The sequence below is a fragment of the Schistocerca nitens genome, chromosome 4 (assembly GCF_023898315.1).
Source record: "Schistocerca nitens isolate TAMUIC-IGC-003100 chromosome 4, iqSchNite1.1, whole genome shotgun sequence".
Taxonomy (NCBI): Eukaryota; Metazoa; Arthropoda; class Insecta; order Orthoptera; family Acrididae; genus Schistocerca; species Schistocerca nitens.
The window spans coordinates 549,040,358-549,061,124 of NC_064617.1; positions in this window are offsets into that span (position 1 = coordinate 549,040,358).

A 20,767-nucleotide genomic window follows, 5' to 3' on the forward strand; every position below is an offset into this window, starting at 1 on the left:
TAGTGGTATTTAAACAACAACTACGAACATGTGTTCGAGGCTTTCCCTTCTCGGCACACACACCGACCACTACCAAACCACTCCAACAAAACGGCTAACAACCCAATTACCTCTGGGCGAGCCGCGACCACCACTCGTACAACACGGACAGGATATCGGTTCCACCGATTCCCAAAACCTCAGCACCTACAAATCTACTTCTCTCTCTAACCAGGCTCACGCTGGATTTACCACAGCAAACTTTACGACCGAAACTGTCCACAAGACGACAATCAATTGATAGCTCGTGCACCTAAATTCGCCAGAACCAATGTATCACCAGCGACTATTCAGAAAATTCCACAGAATCTCTGTATATTCCGTTGCTCAGCGTTGGAAGTAAACAACCGTGACAGCCATGTATATGAATGAGCAGGGGCCTAGCAGACTAAATAGCCACGCTGCCTCCGCGAACTGTACCCAAATTAAAATACTGCTACTACCAATCAAAAGTCCTTTCCCTCTCCCAAGCCTTAACCGCCAGCTGCGGCGCCTCACTACACCACGCATTGGGTCGCTCTACTATCAGACCTAGGCGCACACCGATATATCCACTTAGTCGGTGAGAGGTCTACATGGGAACTAACTAACTCTTTATGTCATACCATAGGAACCATTTAAAACGAACAAACACGCAGCGCTACGCCACCTTTTGACAATTAATTATTATTCATTGCTGCTGCGCGTCGCTAAGGCAGCATCTCTGGACCCAGCGATGGCAGGTTGTTGCATCACTGAAGTCGCGCTTCGCCCTCACCACCTGTTTTTTCGTCGACGCTCTCGGATCATCTACAACATGTTTTTAATACATCGTAGACGTGTATTTACATTAACCACCAGGTGTTATTATTAAGTTATCAGGTAGGATGCTCAGCAATAGTAAGAGCGAACGTAACCCGTGCGTTTTGACAAAGCATAAGTTCACGATTTGACAGAGTATGTGATGTTATTTCATTGATTACAAAATCGAGTCAAATTTAAAAACAACTTGGCAGTACGAGCCCACATAGCAGTATGTCACTGCACACCCTCTGGCCTGGATGGAAGCACAGATTCTATTACGAAGGGTGTCAGAAATCCGTTATATCATCTCCTGAGGCAAGTTGGCCCAGGACTGCTGCAAGTGGTCGATTGTATCCTGGATGACCCAGGGGCAATGTTGACGTCCGTGCGGGCCCCAAACATGTTATATTGTGAACAGATGTGGGGCCTCGCTGGGGATAGGATTATGTCATCATCACGCAGACATTTCGTAGAGACACGTGCCATTTGTGGACGAGCATTGCCCTGTAGTAAAAAGGCACCACTACACTGTTACACGAGAGGTACCAGATGAGGACATGGGATTTTCGTCATGTACTGTCGAGCTACCAAAGTTTCCTGAATCACTATCAGCTCGCCCTGAAGTCGTATCCGATAGCTCCCCACACCATGATGCCATTAGTAACATCGCTTTGCCACCCCAAACCATCTGAAGAATGGGACCTCTCTCCAGGAAGCTGCCATAAACGCCGACGATTGTCATCCATGATAATGCAGAACGGCGATTCATCGCTGAACATAATGCGGCACCATTCATCAGCACTCCTTTCTTTCTGGTCACGGCACCACTCCAAAACTCGGGCGTTTGTGTTGTGGTGTTAACGGCGTCCTACTCATGGAACACTAATTCCCTACTCCAGCTATTGCTAGTCTACGACCAATGGTGTGGGATGACATAATGTTGCAGTGGATCCATTACTTGTTCCCGCATAGCAGGCATAGATGTGAAGACGCTACAATGTGCTTGGGCCACAGTTCAGTGATCCTCCCTTGTTGTGGTCAGACGTGTCGACCAGAAATTTGACGACCTCACGTTCCCATACAGTCTAGCGTCGGGCATCTGTCCCATCAAATGGTTCAAATGGCTCTGAGCACTATGGGACTCAACTGCTGAGGTCATTAGTCCCCTAGAACTTAGAACTAGTTAAACCTAACTAACCTAAGGACATCACAAACATCCATGCCCGAGGCAGGATTCGAACCTGCGACCGTAGCGGTCTATCTGTCCCATCCGAATGCCCCCCCCCCCCCCAGATGGAAAAATGGAGACCCACAATGAAGCCTCTTCCAGACTCTTAAGAAGTGCTGATAACACTGTCTCACAGGAGTACACTGCTTCTTCGTGTCCTTCATATTGATCACTCAACATCTGACGCTGTTCACGCCCTTTGGCGGTCCTCTCAGGTCTTCTGGAGCTGTGTCAGCTACTCATCCCAGTAGCCGACTCCAGATGTTCTACAGTAAGCAGATGTGTGTGCCCATTCACCCCCCGCCCCCCTCGCCTTCGGGATAGACCAGGATGGTGGCTGATGGTGGCTGATGACGACTAGGTGGCTAGCAGGCCGTCGTGAGGGTCTGCCTTCCCCAGCCAGATCACAGACACTTTACAGTCCATTGGCCACAGACGGCGGACGCTGACCAGACACCAGCTTCCCGCATGTGAGATTTCCTACGTCTCGCACCTGCCACACCACAGGTATGGCAGAACTCTGTGAGATAATCAGCGGGGAGGATACCAGCCGATCTTCATCACCCATTGGTAGCCGTGGTTTCTCTGAAACTCAAAAGCCCGTCATTCTCTCCAGTTCAAGATGCAGACAGAATAGTGGCAAGACAGAATGCCTTGAGCCATCCTATCAGCTTTTGCAATGTTGCTGCAACCTGAGTGTGGGTTGCTAGATTTGGATAAATTTGCAACGTGTGAGTTTCTCGGTAGCAGGCAAATGCTCTTAGTTACAAATGGTATTTCACCCTTGGCCACACGGTGTTGCAGCGTTCCTGTTATACGTGCCTCGGCCGTGACCAGTGTAGCAACGCCAACAGGCTGGAATGTTTGACATAGTGTGTACAATACTGACCAGTGACTTACTTGATTAGCACATCACCCGAGCTGGCTCTACTGCCTGGACGCATCTAGAATTAAACTTTGCCTGCCTCAGTGGCAGAGCGGTTCTAGGCGCTTCAGTCCGGAACCGCGCGACTGCTACGGTCGCAGGTTCGAATCCTGCCTCGGGCATGGATGTGTGTGATGTCCTTAGGTTAGTTAGGTTTATGGCTCTGAGCACTATGGGACTTAACTGCTGTGGTCATCAGTCCCCTAGAACTTAGAACTACTTAAACCTAACTAACCTAAGGACATCACACACATCCATGCCCGAGGCAGGATTCGAACCTGCGACCGGAGCGGTCACGCGGTTCCAGACTGAAGCGCCTAGACCGCACGGCCACACCGGCCGGCAGTTAGGTTTAAGTAGTTCTAAGTTCTAGGGGACTGATGACCTCAGATAGTGCTCAGAGCCATTTGAACCATTTTAGAATTAAACTTTAAAAATTTACAATTCATGTGCATAATTTTTTCGGGGCACGAGGTTATATTGGAAAATATTCTCTTACTCCGGATCTTCTTTACCCATGGCTTACTCTCATTAGTTCGTCCGTTGTACGTTCTTCAGGCAAAGGGGGTGCATGTTACAACAAACGGTGGCTTGTACTAAATCCTCTTCGTATTACTTTCTTCATAAAAAAGATTTTAAAAAATAACAGAAAAAGCTTTAGAAAAAACGTTGTGATAGGAATTTCCATGTTTGGCTGTCACATGCTTCCAGTTTTGGATGGTCCCTCCTATGATGGCCAAGTTCTCATTGATTGCCTGCTTTTCAGTACACCATTGGCGTAGTTGTTTCGCCGTGCTTCAGTTATTCTCCAGGAACTGACGTTTCCTGTGTCCAAGTAGTTAGGGTAAGGCTTAGGAGGGCTAAGCCAAGCTTTCTGCCAACTAACAGGTAATAGGAAGTTCCCAGGAAGACTTTTTCCTGGTCGACTAGTATTTCTTCCTTTCTCACGATCATTGGACTGAATTTGTCGTGCCCACGCCATCGTATGGAATCAAATCACACTTAAACACTGTCACCCAAAAATCAGCTCACTTAACTCTCTTTGTTTACTAGCACATTTATTTTTGTCGTGAGACCAGAGAATTGATATTACCTGAAAATTTGCTTCGATATGTGAAAATAAGACAATAGTTAAAGTAAAATTATTGCACCAGAATATTAGACGGAGAAAAACACGGTATTTCTCATTTGTATATAAGCCTGAACTGCATCCTACTGTGACGGTCAAGAAATTGAGCACATGACATCACGAGAATATTAGTGACAACACCTTAGATACAGATAGCCTTCAAGTGGAATAAAAATAATTTTGTTGCATCGATTACATGAAATAGTTATAGATATGTAAATTATTATGATAATCTTGCAGAGTAATATGAGAAAGGCAGACGCTTGGTGAAACGGAAAAAATGAAAGCAGCATGTGTACAAGCACCATGGATGTTAGATAATAGACGCCCTTTACATCGAAGCTAGCTGCTAGATAAAGCACAGGCGGCAACTACCTACAATTTTACTATTGTTAAAAATGCTAATAACACTATTCCTTTGTTTTTTATCTGTTCGAGCTCTATTATTTTAGAGGTCGAGAAACCGCATCCAAAATTCCACACGCTAAATAAAATCTTCCGCACTAGCTTTTAAAACAGTGACATTAAAAAGTCACGACCGGTTAAGCATCAGTGGATATGCATCTTCGGGTGGTATGTTTAAATAGTCACGGTTTGGCAAAGTAAATGGTAAGTGACAAGTCCCACTGTTCACCGTCAAGATTAAATCAATAGTGCTCTAAAAGCGGTTGTCTATGATTAAACTGACTGGGATCACGTCGCACCATACCGTAGACATCATACACTGAAGAGCCAAAGAAACTGGTACATCTGCCTTATATCGTGTACGGCCCCCGCGAGCACTTGTAAGTGCCGCAGCACGACATGGCATGGACTCAGCTAATATCTGAAGTAGTTCTGGATGGAATTGACACCATGAATCCTGCAGGGCTGTCCATAAATCCGTAAGAGAACGAGGGGGTGGAGGTCTCTTCTGAACAGCACGTTGCAAGAATCCCAGTTATGCTCAGTAATGTTCACGTCTGCGGGGTTTGGTGGCCAGTGTTTAAACTCAAAAGAGTGTTCTTGGAGCCGCTCTGATCAATTCTGGACGTGTGGAGTGTCGCATTGTCCTGCTGGACTTGCCCAAGTCTGTCGGAATGCACAATGGACATGAATGGATGCAGATGATCAGACAGGATACTTACGTACGTGTCACCTGTCAGAGTCGTATCCAGACGTATCAGGAGTCCCACATCATTCCAACTGCACCGTTACAGAGCCTCCACCAGCTTCAACAGTCCCCTGCTGATATGCAGGGTCCATGGATTCATGAGATTGTCTCCATACCCGTACACCTCCATCCGTTCGATACAATTTGAAACGAGACTCGTCCGACCAGGCAACATGTTTCCAATCATCAACAGTCCAATGTCGGCGCTGACGGGCCAGGCAGGGCATTAAGCTTTGTTTCGTGCAGTCATCAAGGGTACGCGTCTGGGCCTTCGGCTGCAAAATCCCATATCGATGATGTTTCGTTGAATGGTTTGCAGGCTGACACTTGTTGATGGCCAAGCATTGAAATCTGCAGCAGTTTGCGGAAGAGTTTTACTTCCGTCACGTTGAACGATTCTCTTCAGTCGTCGTTGGTCCCGTGATTGCAGGATCTGTTTCTGGCCGCAGCAACGTCGGGGCTTTAATGTTTTATCGTATTCCTGATGTTTACGGTACACTCATGAAATGGTCGTACAGGAAAATCCCCCCTTCATCGCTGCATCGGAGATGCTGTGTCCCAATGCTCATGCGCCGACTGCAACACCACGTTCAAACTTACTTAAATCTGTATAACCTGCCACTGTAGCAGCAGTAACCGATCTAACAACTCCGCCAGACACTTGTTGTCTTATATAGGCGTTGCCGACCGCAGCGCCGTATTCTGCCTGTTTACACATTTCTGTATTTGAATACGCATGCTTATACAAGTTTCTTTGGCGCTTCAGTGTAGAAGTGTGCACGGCACCAATGTAAACAGTACTGATGAGCTGGTATTACGAGCCATCAACGCTGCCACCGTGCACACTTCTATTATGTCTAAGGCATAATGCGGCGTGATCCCAGTCAATTTAATCATAAACACCCGCTTTTAGCGCGCTATTGGTTTGATCTTGACGATAAACGATGGGAATTGGCTCTTAGCATTTACTTTGCTTCGCCAAAACTATTAAAAAATAAAAATAAAGAAACCTATCATCTGAAGATGAATCTCCCTTGACGCGAAAGCGGTCGTGACTTTTTAATGAAATTATTTGAAAAACCAGTGCGGAAGATTTTCTTCACCATGTTCGGGCTCTACTTAAGAATTGTTTCTCGAGTGGACCTGAGGGTTTGATCGTGTTACATCTACATCTACATGCACATTTATACTCCGCAAGCCATCCAACGGTGTGTGGCGGAGGGCACTTTACGTCCCACTGTCATTACCTCCCTTTCCTGTTTCAGTCGCGTATGGTTCACGGGAAGAACGACTACCGGAAAGCCTCCGTGCGAACTCGAATCTCTCTAATTTTACATTCGTGATCTCCTCGGGATGTATAAGTAGGGGGAAGCAATATATTCGATACCTCATCCAGAAACGCACCCTCTCGAAACCTGGACAGCAAGCTACACCGCGATGCAGAGCGCCTCTCTTTCAGAGTCTGCCACTTGAGTTTGCTAAACATCTCCGTAACGCTATCACGCTTACCAAATAACCCTGTGACGAAACGCGTCGCTCTTCTTTGGATCTTCTCTATCTCCTCTGTCAACCCGACCTGGTACGGATCCCACACTGATGAGCAATGCTCAAGTATAGGTCGAGTGAGTGTTTTGTAAGCCACCTCCTTTGTTGATGGACTACATTTTCTAAGGACTCTCCCAATGTATCTCAGCCTGGCACCCGCCTTACCAACAATTAATTTTATATGATCGTTCCACTTCAAATCGTTCCGCACGCATACTCCCAGATATTTTACAGAAGTAACTGCTACCAGTGTTTGTTCCGCTATCATATAATCATACAATAAAGGATCCTTCTTTCTATGTATTCGCAATACATTACATTTGTCTATGTTAAAGGTCAGTTGTCACTCCCTGCACCAAGTGCCTATCCGCTGCAGATCTTCCTGCATTTCGCTGCAATTTTCTAATGCTCCAACTTCTCTGTATACTACAGCATCATCTGCGAAAAGCCGCATGGAACTTCCGACACTATCTGCTAGGTCATTTATATATATATTGTGAAAAGACACTATCTGCTAGGTCATTTATATATATTGTGAAAAGCAATGGTCCCATAACACTCCCCTGTGGCACGCCAGAGGTTACTTGAACGTCTGTAGACGTCTCTCCATTGAGAACAACATGCTGTGTTATGTTTGCTGACTTGGTTTATCAGGTGACAGTGCGGAACTTACCAAACGCCTTCCGGAAGTCAAGGAAAATGGCATCTACCTGGGAGCCTGTATCTAATATTTTCTGGGTCTCATGAACAAATAAAGCGAGTTTGGTCTCACACGATCGCTGTTTCCGGAATCCATGTTGATTCCTACAGAGCAGATTCTGGGTTTCCGGAAATGACATGATACGCGAGCAAAAAACATGTTCTAAAATTCTACAACAGATCGATGTCAGAGATATAGGTCTATAGTTTTGCGCATCTGCTCGACGACTCTTCTTGAAGACTGGGACTACCTGTGCTCTTTTCCAATCATTTGGAACCGTCCGTTCCTCTAGAGACTTGCGGTACACGGCTGTTAGAAGGGGGGCAAGTTCTTTCGCGTACTCTGTGTAGAATCGAATTGGTATCCCGTCAGGTCCAGTGGACTTTCCTCTGTTGAGTGATTTCAGTTGCTTTTCTATTCCTTTGACACTTATTTCGATGTCAGCCATTTTTTCGTTTGTGCGAGGATTTAGAGAAGGAACTGCAGTGCGGTCTTCCTCTGTGAAACAGCTTTGGAAAAAGGTGTTTAGTATTTCAGCTTTACGCGTGTCATCCTCTGTTTCAATGCCATCATCATCCCAGAGTGTCTGGATATGCTGTTTCGAGCCACTTACTGATTTAACGTAAGACCAGAAATTCCTAGGATTTTCTGTCAAGTCGGTACATAGAATTTTACTTTCGAATTCACTGAACGCTTCACGCATAGCCCTCCTTACGCTAACTTTGACATCGTTTAGCTTCTGTTTGTCTGAGAGGTTTTGGCTGCGTTTAAACTCGCAGTAATGCTCTAGTTGCTTTCTCAGTAGTTTCCTAACTTTGTTGTTGAACCACGGTGTGTTTTTCCCGTCCCTCACAGTTTTACGCGGCGCGTACCTGTCTAAAACGCATTTTACGAATGCCTTGAACTTTTTCCATAAACACTCAACATTGTCAGTGTCGGAACAGAAATTTTCGTTTTGATCTGTTAGGTAGCCTGAAATCTGCCTTCTATTACACTTGCTAAACAGATAAACCTTCCTCCCTTTTTTTATATATATTCCTATTTACTTACATATTCAGGGATGCTGCAACGGCCTCATGATCACTGATTCCCTGTTTCTGAGTCGAAAAGTTCGGGTCTGTTTGTTATCAGTAGGTCCAAGTTGTTATCTCCACGAGTCGGTTCTCTGTTTAATTGCTCTAGGTAATTTTAGGATAGTGCACTCAGTATAATGTCACTCGATGCTCTGTCCCTACCACTCGTCATAAACATCTGAGTGTCCCAGTCTATATCTGGTAAATTGAAATCTCCACCTAAAACTACAACATGCTGAGAAAATTTATGCGAAATGTATTCCAGATTTTCTCTCACTTGTTCTGACACTGATGTTGCTGAGTCGGGAGGTCGGTAAAAGGAGCCAATTATTAACCTAACTTCACAGGATCTATCCACTTCTACTTCACCACAGGATAAACTACTACTAACAGCGACAAACACGCCACCACCGGTTGCATGCAATCTATCCTTTCTAAACACCGTCTGTGCCTTTGTAAAAATTTCGGCAGAATTTATCTCTGGCTTCAGCCAGCTTTCCGTACCTATAACGATTTCAGCTTCGGTGCTTTCTATTGGCGCTTGAAGTTCCAGTACTTTACCAACGCAGCTTCGACAGTTTACAATTACAATATGGATTGCTGCTTGGTCCACGCATGTCCTGACTTTGCCCCGCACCCTTTGAGGCTGTTGCCCTTTCTGTACTTGCCCGAGGCCATCTAACCTAAAAGACCGCCCAGTCCACGCCACACAACCCCTGCTGCCCGTGTAGCCGCCTGCTGTGTGTAGTGAACTCCTGACCTATCCAGCGGTACCCGAAACCCCACGCGAAAGTAAGCTTATTGGGGTCAATTAAGTACAATCTGCTATTTTTATAGACCATTTCCAACTAAAAGGGTTTTTCGGATTAAGTTTTTCCGGAAAACCATGGTTGACTATTACTATGGTGGGTGAGAGATAATCCTGATAATGGTATCATTGGTTGAGTAAAATTGGACTGATTACTAGTTGATCTTTGCGTCAATAACGTCTCTAACAGCTTACATAGAAGTCTGAGTCGGAATAGTGTTTGATCGGTAGTTCAAATGGTTCAAATGGCTCTGAGCACTATGGAACTTAACATCTGAAGTTATCAGTCCCCTAGAACTTAGAACTACTTAAACCTAACTAACCTAAGAACATCACACAACACCCAGCCATCACGAGGCACAGAAAATCCCTGACCCCGCCGGGAATCGAACCCGGGAACCCGGGCGTGTGAAGCGAGAACGCTACCGCACGACCACGAGATGCGGGCTTTGATCGGTAGTATTGTCGATCTTTATCCGGTTTTAGGCAGGCATCCAGTGGCAGAACCACATCTATTGACAAAGGTTACTGGCTTTTTGTGAGTGTGTTTGATGGAGTGCAGGTAGTTCTAAATGAGTGCGGAAGAGGCTCAGATGCAAAAATTTGATGGTGAAACGAACGCTACTATCGTTGTTTAACTAGCAGTAAGTTACGTTTTCTTATAGTAGTAGTGAGGAATTGTAGAAACACTATTAACAGTGTTATTTCTAAGTAAAAGAGAGTGCTACTTCGAGTAGCCACAAATTACTGTAACAAACTCGTTGGATTGACTATTGTTAGGTAAATTCCAACATCTTAAATGGATGAGATTTGCTGATGAAATTCTTAATTCATAAGGCTAAAGCAGTGGTGCCAATTAAATTTTTTGTGGTAGCTGTTATGGCGTAAAGTCAGGCGCCAGCACGCCAGTCTGCAACGAGAGAGCAGAGGGGTCTGTGAAGAAGACGTCAGCCAATTGCACAATAACCGACCCCTCTCCAGGACGACAATGCGACAGCAGCGGCCTCTAAGCGAAGAGGACATACGTGCCGCATACAGAGATAGAGACGCGAGCGAGTGTGCCGGGACTTACCCCAGTTCACTGCTAGTAGCGTCACGTCACCGTAACGCACCTGTACGTAACACACACGTATTGCACCAATAAAAGTTAAAGTTGCTTTTTAAAACTTTGCTAACATATGTTTTAGTGTAATAATGCTTAAACTGTCAAGCCTCAGATTGATTAGGTCAATAATTTTACCTAAATATATCGTTTTAAGAAAAAAATAAGTGGTGCTAAATAATAAAGCTAGGAAGCCAGAAATTGGTCATAATGTGCAGATGTATGTCAAAATTAACTGGTACAAGTCTCAACGTGATTAAAGCAATATTTTGGTCAAAATCCACATTTTTAAGAAAAATTTAAGGCGCTAAATATTAGACTTAGATGTGAAAATTTGTATGATGCCTCATTTCAACATAAAAATAATAAATATGTGTCCCCATTAAGCTACCTCTTATAGTTGTCGAGTAATTTACTGAAAAATAAATTTTGAACAAAAAGTCCTCATTTGTAATAGATTAAATATCTGTTATATTAATGCTAAAAGTTTTGGTTACAGCTAGGGTGACCATACGTCCCGATTAATCGGGATTGTCCCGTTTTTTGAGGCTCAAAAATTTGGCCCGACTTTTTTTTTTTAAACAAGCAATTTGTCCCGATTTTCAAGGTCATTTACAAAGTGGTTAAGATATTTTCTGAGTATCGATTTTATAAACTGTCAATTGAAACTGACATTCCGTACTTTGGTACCCCCTGATAATGTACAGCTTAAGCACTATAATTGTTGCGTACTCTTATTTTCTTTGCTTTTACTTACCATTGTTGTCAGCACTCAGTATCAGTTTCGTGAAGTGCTAGCGCGTCGTGGCGATGCCGAAACGAAAATCAAAGTTTTCGGAAGAGCTTCAGAGGAAATTTCCTTGCTTCACTGCTACAGACAATGACTGTTCAGCAAAATGTAACGCATGTAACTGTGCTGTATCCGTGTCTCATGGTGGTGATGCAGATCTCAAGCATCATATGTAATCAGGGAAACACAGGAAGAATCTTCGATCGGCAGGTTCCTTGCAAAAAATGACGAGATATTTTGTAACTTCAAATACACAGGAACAGAAAAACGTAGCTGCAACGGAAGGAACCCTGTCATTCCATGTTGTTAAACACTACCAAAGCTATCGTTCTAATGACTGCAGTGTTCAACTAAACAAAAAAAATTTTCCTGATTCTAAGGTTGCAGAAAATGTTTCGTGTGGAAGAACAAAGTGTGAAGCAATTATCAACAATGTTATAGCTCCGCATTCCCAGAAACAGGTAATAGCTGCTGTAAACAGTGCAAAATACTTTTCAATATCTACTGATGCTAGCCACCATGGGCATCAGAAAATTTTTCCTGTGATAGTTCACTATTTTTCTGTAAGTGAGGGTGGACTGCAGACGAAATTGCTTGATCTTGATGAATTGCAGAACGAAAAGTCCTAAACAATTTCCAATTATTTTTCTCATGTTATACAGTCATTCAGTATCATCTCAAAGTGTGTTTCATTTGGTGCAGACAATACTAAATGTAATTTTGGGGGGTTAATGAAGAAAGAGGGTAATAATGTTTTCACACATCTGAAAGAAAAATTAAAAAACTCTTAACATTGTTGACATAGGTTGTCGAGCACATGTTGTTCATAACACACTTCAAAGTGCTTGTGATGTTTTACCTGTTGACATTGACTGCATTGTCATGAAGTTGTACAACCATTTCCATATTTTTTCCATTCGTGTTGCAGAACTCACTGAATTCTGTGATTTTGTTGGTGTCACTTACAAAAATTTACTTTCCTTTTCCAAAACAAGGTGGCTTACATTGTTGCCAGCCATAGAAAGGATCTTGAAAATATATGAACCTTTGAAATCTTACTTTTTGTCACAGTCTAACTCAAAGTGCCCAGCAATCTTAAACAGTTTTTTCAGTGATCCTATGAATGAATGTTATATACTTTTTGTACATTCACAAATGAGTGTTTTCCAACAATCCATTCTGAGCATTGACAAACAGAATAATTCCATATGTGAAGTATTAGCAGTCTTAAATAAAGCTTTGACAAGTCTAAATTCAAGGAAACGTGAACATTTTGTACCACTAAGTGTAAAAAAACTGCTGAATGATCGTGATGACCAGTCTGTTAAGAAATTTGACATAGCAGTATCAATGTTTTATGATGCTTCAGTAGACTATTTATCCTCATGGTTACAGGGAATAGCTGAGTTTTCTGTATTCTCATGGATGATGCTCACAGAACCACCAGAATGGTCAGTAGTTGAAAATACTTTAATGTGCCTAAATGAAAAGGGCATTCTAGTAAATGATAGCCGCTTTTTTGATGAAATAGTTCATATACAGTCATTTGTAAAACAAGTGGAAACAGACAGTGAACAATGGAATCAGTTGATGGCACATGAAAAATGGTGTAGGTTTTTCAGATCTTGCCAGTGTAATGAACAGTTCAGAGAATCGCTTAATATAGCGCAGTACTTCTTTACAGTCCCTGCCTACAATGCAAATGTTGAAAGAGTTTTCAGCTTACTATCGTCACATTGGACAGATGAGAGGAATAGATTTACGGTTAGGAGCGTTGAGGGTATTTTACTGACCTGTTTAAACTTCAGTAAATACAATTGCATTGACGTCTATTCATACCTATTAGGCAAAACTGAGTTGCTGAATGAAATTTCATCTTCGAAGAAAGATGATTGCAGTGTGGAATCCACAAAACCATAAATTCCTTGTGTTCACTAACAACTTTTTTTGTAGTGATTGTTACTGTATGTCTTTCTACATTCTGTGTTATAAATGTTACATTACTTAATAAGTCAATTTCTGAAAACTTGAAAGGTACTTATTTCCAGTCTTTCCATTCTTTGTTTGGTTTTGTACACACACACACACACACACACACACACACACACACACACACACACACACACACACACACGTGTCAATGAAGGCTATATTTGCAGAGGAAGAAGAAATGTTAGCATTAAAAGTGATATTTAACGAGAAATAAAAATTGTCCCACTTTTTGGCCAAGAAAATGTATGAAAATACCACTTTTGTCCGAAGAAAATATGGTCACCCTAGTTACAGCACATGATGAAACCTATTAAATAATACAGCTATAACAAGTTTTAGGACCTTGAGGTTAACAACAACCAATACAAGCTCTCTTAAACTTGTAGTTCGGCATTCTATAAATACTTGAAGGCAACGTTTTAATGCAGGCGAGCTAAAAAATTTTCCATGATTTCAACCAACTTACCTACACACATGCAAAAATTGCGAAGATTCCAAGTTGATTCATAACGGTGGTATTAAATATTGTGTGTCCGAGAAAGCGGCCGTTTGGAGACTGCCACTGTGGGGTTAGAGCAGATGACAGCAGGTGTTCCAGAAAGGCAAACACTAGCCTTCACTTCACACCCAGCCACTGTAGATCCGCATCACTCAAGCGTCGGAGTGCGCGCTGCCTTGGATGACATCAGAAACAGGCTGCTACAAAACGCTTATTTTCATCAACAATAGATAGCGAACTCATGAGGGCTGTACACCGTGCTGGTACTGGTAACTGGTATTGGTAACTGTTAATGTGCCGCCCGTAATATTAACAAATCCGCGTGGTAAGTGGTGACAATTTTCCACTTCTGTGGCGAGCATTTATTTTGATTATCAGTTTCAGGGCGAAAGACAATTTAGTAGGAACTTACCGTAGAGGTCGCCTCTATGAACATAATGAATATTACAATGTTGGGTGTTTACCAAATGTATGTACCAATTAGAACTCAAAATCTTCATTTATAATCATAGTCCTGATCCTGCTGAGCAAATAGAGAATAGAAACATTTCTTTCAGTGGGCTGGACAAGAATGTGAACTTGCAGACTGGGAACTATGGTCTGTATGTTCTCCATTGCTTTCAGGCTGACCACAGAAATAGTTGCCAGGCTCTCGTAAAATACGGCGAACAATATTTACAATAATTCCAATTTCCTCTAATGACTAATGATTATCAGTATTACCATCAACCCGCCGCCCCACAAACTTATGATCAATTTGACAAGGTATTGTTAAGTAAATATGGTAGAGTTACAAAGCAGTGTAGCATACTGAATTACTAACAGTGTAGACCCTATCTGAAGACACCGACCATGCAAAACTAAATGTGTGCTCTTCACATACAAAATCCTCAGTGCCATGGACACAGGCAAACAGGTTGAAATAACATTTCTCCACTTTCCATTCCAAGAACGATCAATTTACAACAACATCAGTGCCTTTTACGGCATGAAATTTTAACTGAACTGAAAATTCCCTGACAAACGGACTATAACAGCAGTTCCCGACCTGGGGGTAATTACTCCCTGAAGGGTGAAATGAAATTTTTTGACGGATAAAAATGAAAGGGTTCAGTTGCTTAACAGTCATAAAACTATATTAATCTGAGAAAATTACTATTTTCATTATTTTGTAAGATTGTAATACTGATTACATAAGTTACCAATAATTACATTTCTAGGTTTCCATGCCTCAATCAGTTAAAAATGAATGATTGCAAGATCAATTTTCTGTCTGTCCATCCATCCATCTGTCTGCTGTCTGTCTGTCTGTCTGTTCAACTATTCAAAATCCTTTTTCTCAGGGATGGGTAGACATATCAAGTCAAAATTTATGTCGCATAGTAAGATCTATGGCAGTACAATAATCATTAGTTTCTAAGTTATTGCAGTCAAATACAAGGGCTATCCACAAAGTACATTACGTTTTCGTTTGTGTCCGTTAGGGGCGGGGCTAGCGCGGCCATCTTGGTGTCATGGCATTCCGTCCCTCAGTCGGCATCCTGCCTTGCTAGTGAGAGGTTCGTGCTGTACTCCCTTGAGTTACTGTGACAGTTTGAAATGTCAGCGTTAATTGAAAATGCCGCGAAGTGTGAAGTGCGTGCTGTAATAAGGTTTCTGACTGCCAAAAACTGTACACCGATAGAAATCTATCGGCAGTTTTGTGAAGTGTATCGGGACAACATAATCACTGAAGGTGGAGTGCGTCAATGGGTCATAAAATTTAAAAATGGCCGAACTAACGTTCACGACGAAGAGCAAAGTGGAAGACCCAGCATAGTGACTGCCGAACTTGTCGAAAAAGTTGATGCCGCGGTCCGTGAAAACCGTAATTTCACAATAACGGAACTCGCTAGAGTTTTCCATAAATTTCACGAAGTTTGTTGCACGAAATCATCACCGAAAAGCTTGGTTACCACAAGTTTTGTGCAAGATGGATACCAAAAATCTTGACAGAGATTCCCAAAAATCAGTGAATGGCTGCAGTGTTAACGTTTTTGGACGCTTACGAGAAAGATGGCGACTCATTACTCGATCGCATCGTTACTGGTGACAAAACATGGGTTAAGCATGTGAACTGCGAGACAAAATTGCAGTCAATGCAGTGGGGGCACACAAATTCCCCCCAAAAACCCAAGAAATGCATGCAGACAATGTCGGCAAGGAAGGTGATGGCGACTGTCTTTTGGGACAGAAAAGGTGTGATTTTTGTGGATTAACTGGAAAGAGGCACTACAATAAACTCTCAAACGTATTGCCAAACTCTGCACAACCTCAGAAGAGCAATACAAAACAAGCGCAGAGGAAAGTTGGGCTCAAAGATCTTGCTGATTCACGACTACCCCCGGGCCCACACGGCAAATGCCACTCGTGAAGTTCTCGAATCTTTTAAGTGGGAGTTGTTTCCTCATCCGCCGTACAGTCCCGACCTGGCACTGAGTTACTTCCTCTTATTCCCAGCAATGAGAAGTGGTTGGCTATGCAGCGTTTTGATGACGAAGCACAGCTTCAAGAAGAGGTAACCACGTGGTTGAAGGCGCAGGCGGCCGAAATTTACGATGAAGGTATTTCCAAGCTCGTCCATCGCTACGATAAGTGCCTTAATTTAAATGGAAACTATGTAGAAAAGTAGTATTTAAGTGTGGCTTTCATCTGTATACAATAAAAAAAATTTCCAATACTTTATATATTTTTAATTCCAAAACGTAATGTACTTTGTGGATAGCCCTCATATACACTCGTTTATGTCACATATTTTGATGCTCACAGACTATCATTAAAACCTGTAGGCCTGTGGCCTCGAATCCTGAAATTCGGCAAGAAGCAAAGTTTCACAGTATAAGTAAAGGACAAAAATCAAAAAATTGTGATTATATCAGATGAAAAAATATTTCTTTGTCATTTATTATCCAACTTCAGGCTTGAAATTAAAACATTCTCAAAAGTCTTGGAATACTCACGACCAATAACATTCCATTATCAGTGCTGATACAGGCAAAAATCATCAACATACTTGATTCACGAGATGGATGACCTATGTACATACAAAATTCAGTTTGTATGGAACCCACAAGATGTGATTCTTACTCCCACCTGGCCAATTTTTTTTTCAAATACTTGCATTAATGTGTGACACAGTGTAGAGGAGGCTATGGCTTGTGAAACAAATGTATGAACAACATTTCCTTCATATAGCCAAATAGTCCACCCACTACATACATAGTACAGTAAAACTGAGACACGTATGTCACATATTCTTACGTATCTCTTGAAAATGCATTCTTCAAGCTATAGGAAGTTCATATCAGAGGAACTGAAATTGCTTCATTATTTATTCCGCAACAGATGATTGAACTGACTGCATGACTCAACAGTAATTAAGTAATGGTTACTAAATTGCTATAGGCCCTACACAAAATTATTATTATTAGCAACAGTTTTCAGGCAGAAATCATTTGGCTCCAATTTCTACCAGGTCGGTAGTAAGGGGTCTGGTAAATAAATGATTTACAGCAAGGATAATGCACACATTTCAACTTCATTGATTTTAAATGGGCGTGCATGCTGTGAATGAAGCAAGTGTTGCTATGCAGAAGAGTGTTGTGGAGAAAGCATGTTTTGTAACACTTGTCTACTATCAATGTGTATAGTTAATTTTCTTTTCTAAGAGGAAGTTGTAAGACACTACTTGTGGTGTACTGAGAATTGATTCATCATTCTATAAAAAGTGATTGTTAGGTATAAGCAGTACCAATTATCCCATAGAGTCATTAGCTTATGATTTAATAAAACACTTACAAAAACTAAATAGTTATCATTTATCTTTCATTACTTTAAAAACAGAAGTATTCGAAGAACGTTGTTTTTTGTTCTAAACTTTACTTTCTGATGTTGATAGTGGTAGAGGGGAAATGATACTAGCTAGAAATCGGGAGGAGGGATTAGCTAATATGTGATTACACTCTGGGGTAATGTTCTCAGAAAGGTTGAGAACTCCTGGGCTACAGCATATTACACTGAAGAGAGTCTTTTCAAGACACTAATGTAATATATGGTGTGACCCATTACTTTGATGTCTCTATGGGTCAAGCTATTTCACATACTGAGCACTGACTGTCCAATACTATGCTCTCTCTCTCTCTCCCTCTCCCCTTCTCTTTTCTGCGTCCCACTTTAGAAGAGTCAGACCCGTTACACACTTTTACAGACTTCGAATGAAATTCCTATGACAATAAGCTGTACTAAATTTAACAGGGAAATGGAGGTGTAAAAGTATAACCACTTATTAAGGAAATTTACATAACTACCTTGCAACCAGTTGTGAACGGGACAATTTTTAAGGATCCAAATGATCCCATAGTAGACAAAGAACTGAAGAAAATGTACATATGTATCTTGAGAGGAAAGTATGGTAAAACAATAAACTGATGAAAAGGGTTGCCCCCCCCCCCATGAACCATGGACCTTGCAGTACCGTACCGTAGGTAAAACCACAACGGAGGGGTATCTGTTGAGAGGCCAGACAAATGTGTGGTTCCTGAAGAGGAGCAGCCTCCTTTTCAGTAGTTGCAGGGGCAACAGTCTAGATGATTAACTGACCTGGCCTTGTAACACTAACCAAGGCGGCCTTGCTGTGCTGGTACTGTGAACGGCTGAAAGCAAGGGGAAACTACAGCCGTCGTTTTTCCCAAGGGCATGCAGCTTTACTGTATGGTTAAATGATGATGGCGTCCTCATGGGTAAAATATTCCGGAGGTAAAATAGTCCCCCATTCAGATCTCTGGGTGGGGACTACTCAGGAGGACATTGTTATCAGGAGAAAGAAAACTGGCATTCTACGGATCGAAGTGTGGAATGTCTGATTCCTTAATCGGGCAGGTAGGTTAGAAAATTTAAAAGGGGAAATGGATAGGTTAAAGTTAGATATAGTGGTAATTAGTGAAGTTCGATGGGGGGGGGGGGGAGACAAACTTCTAGTCAGGTGAATACAGGGTTATAAATACAAACTCAAATAGCGGTAATGCTGGAGTAGGTTTAATAATGAATAGGAAAATAGGAATGCGGGTAAGCTACTGCAAACAGCATAGTGAATGCATTATTGTGGCCAAGATAGATACGAAGCCCACGCCTACAACAGTAGTACAAGTTCATATGCCAACTAGCTCCATAGATGACGAAGAGATTGATGAAATGTATGATGATATAAAAGAAATTATTCAGATAAAGAAGGGAGATGAAAATTTAACAGTCATGGGACACTGGAACTCGACAGTAGGAAAAGGAAGAGAAGGAAACATAGTAGGTGAATATGGAATGGGGGTAAGAAACGAAACAGGAAGCTGCCTGGTAGAATTTTGCACAGAGCATAACTTAATCATAGCTAACACTTGGTTCAAGAATCATGAAAGAAAGTTGTATACATGGAAGAACCCTGGAGATACTAGAAGGTTTCAGATCAATAATGTAATGGTAAGACAGAGATTCAGGAACCAGGTTTTAAATTGTAAGACATTTCCAGGGGCAGATGTGGACTCTGACCACAATCTATTGGTTATGAACTGTAGATTAAAACTGAAGAAACTGCAAAAAGGTGGGAATTTGAGGAGATGGGACCTGGATAAACTGACTAAACCAGAGGTTGTACAGAGTTTCAGGGAGAGCATTAGGGAACGACTGACAAGAATGGGGGAAAGAAACACAGTAGAAGAAGAATGGGTAGCTTTGAGAGATGAAATAGTCAAGGCAGCAGAGGATCACATAGGTAAAAAGGCAAGGGCTAGTAGAAATCCTTGGGTAACAGAAAAGATATTGAATTTAATTGATGAAAGGAGAAAATTCAAAAATGCAGTAAATGAAGAAGGCAAAAAGGAATACAAACGTCTCAAAAATGAGATCATCAGGAAGTGCAAAATGGCTAAGCAGGGATGGCTGGAGGACAAATGTAAGGATGTAGACACATATATCACTAAGGGTAAGATAGATACTGCCTACAGGAAAATTAGAGAGACCTTTGGAGAAAAGAGAACCACTTGCATGAATATCAAGAGTTCAGATGGAAAACCAGTTCTAAGCAAAGAAGGGAAAGCAGAAGGGTGGAAGGAGTATATAGAGGGTCTATACAAGCGTGATGTTCTTGAGGCCAATATTATGGAAATGGAAGAGGATGTAGATGAAATGGGAGATATGATACTGTGTGAAGCGGTTGACAGAGCACTAAAAGACCTAAGTCAAAACAAGACCCCAGGAATAGACAACATTCCATTACAACTACTGACAGCCTTGGGAGAGCCAGGCCTAACATAACTCTACCATCTAGTAAGCATGATGTATGAGATAGGCGAGACACCTTCAGACTTCAAGAAGGATATAATAATTCCAATCCCAAATACAGCAGGTGTTGACAGGTGTGAAAATTACCGAACTATCAGTTTAATAAGCCACAGCTGCAAAATACTAACACGAATTCTTTACAGACGAATGGAAAAACTGGTAGAAGCCGACCTTAGGGAAGATCAGTTTGGATTCCGTACAAATGTTGGAACAATTGAGGCAAAACTGACCCTACGACTTACCTTAGAAGCTAGATTAAGAAAAGGCAAACCTACGTTTCTAGCATTTGTAGACTTAGAGAAAGCTTTTGACAATGTTGACTGGAATACTCTCTTTCAGATTCTGAAGGTGGCAGGAGTAAAATACAGGGAGCGAAAGGCTATTTACAATTTGTACAGGAACCAGAAGGCAGTTATAAGAGTCAAAGGACATGAAAGGGAAGCAGTGGTTGGGAAGGGAGTGAGACAGGGTTGTAGCTTATCCCCGATGTTATTCAATCTGTATATTGAGCAAGCAGTAAAGGAAGCAAAAGAAAAATTTGGAGTAGTAATTAAAATCTATGGAGAAGAAATAAAAACTTTGAGGTTCGCCGATGACATTGTTATTCTGCCAGAGACAGCAAAGGACCTGGA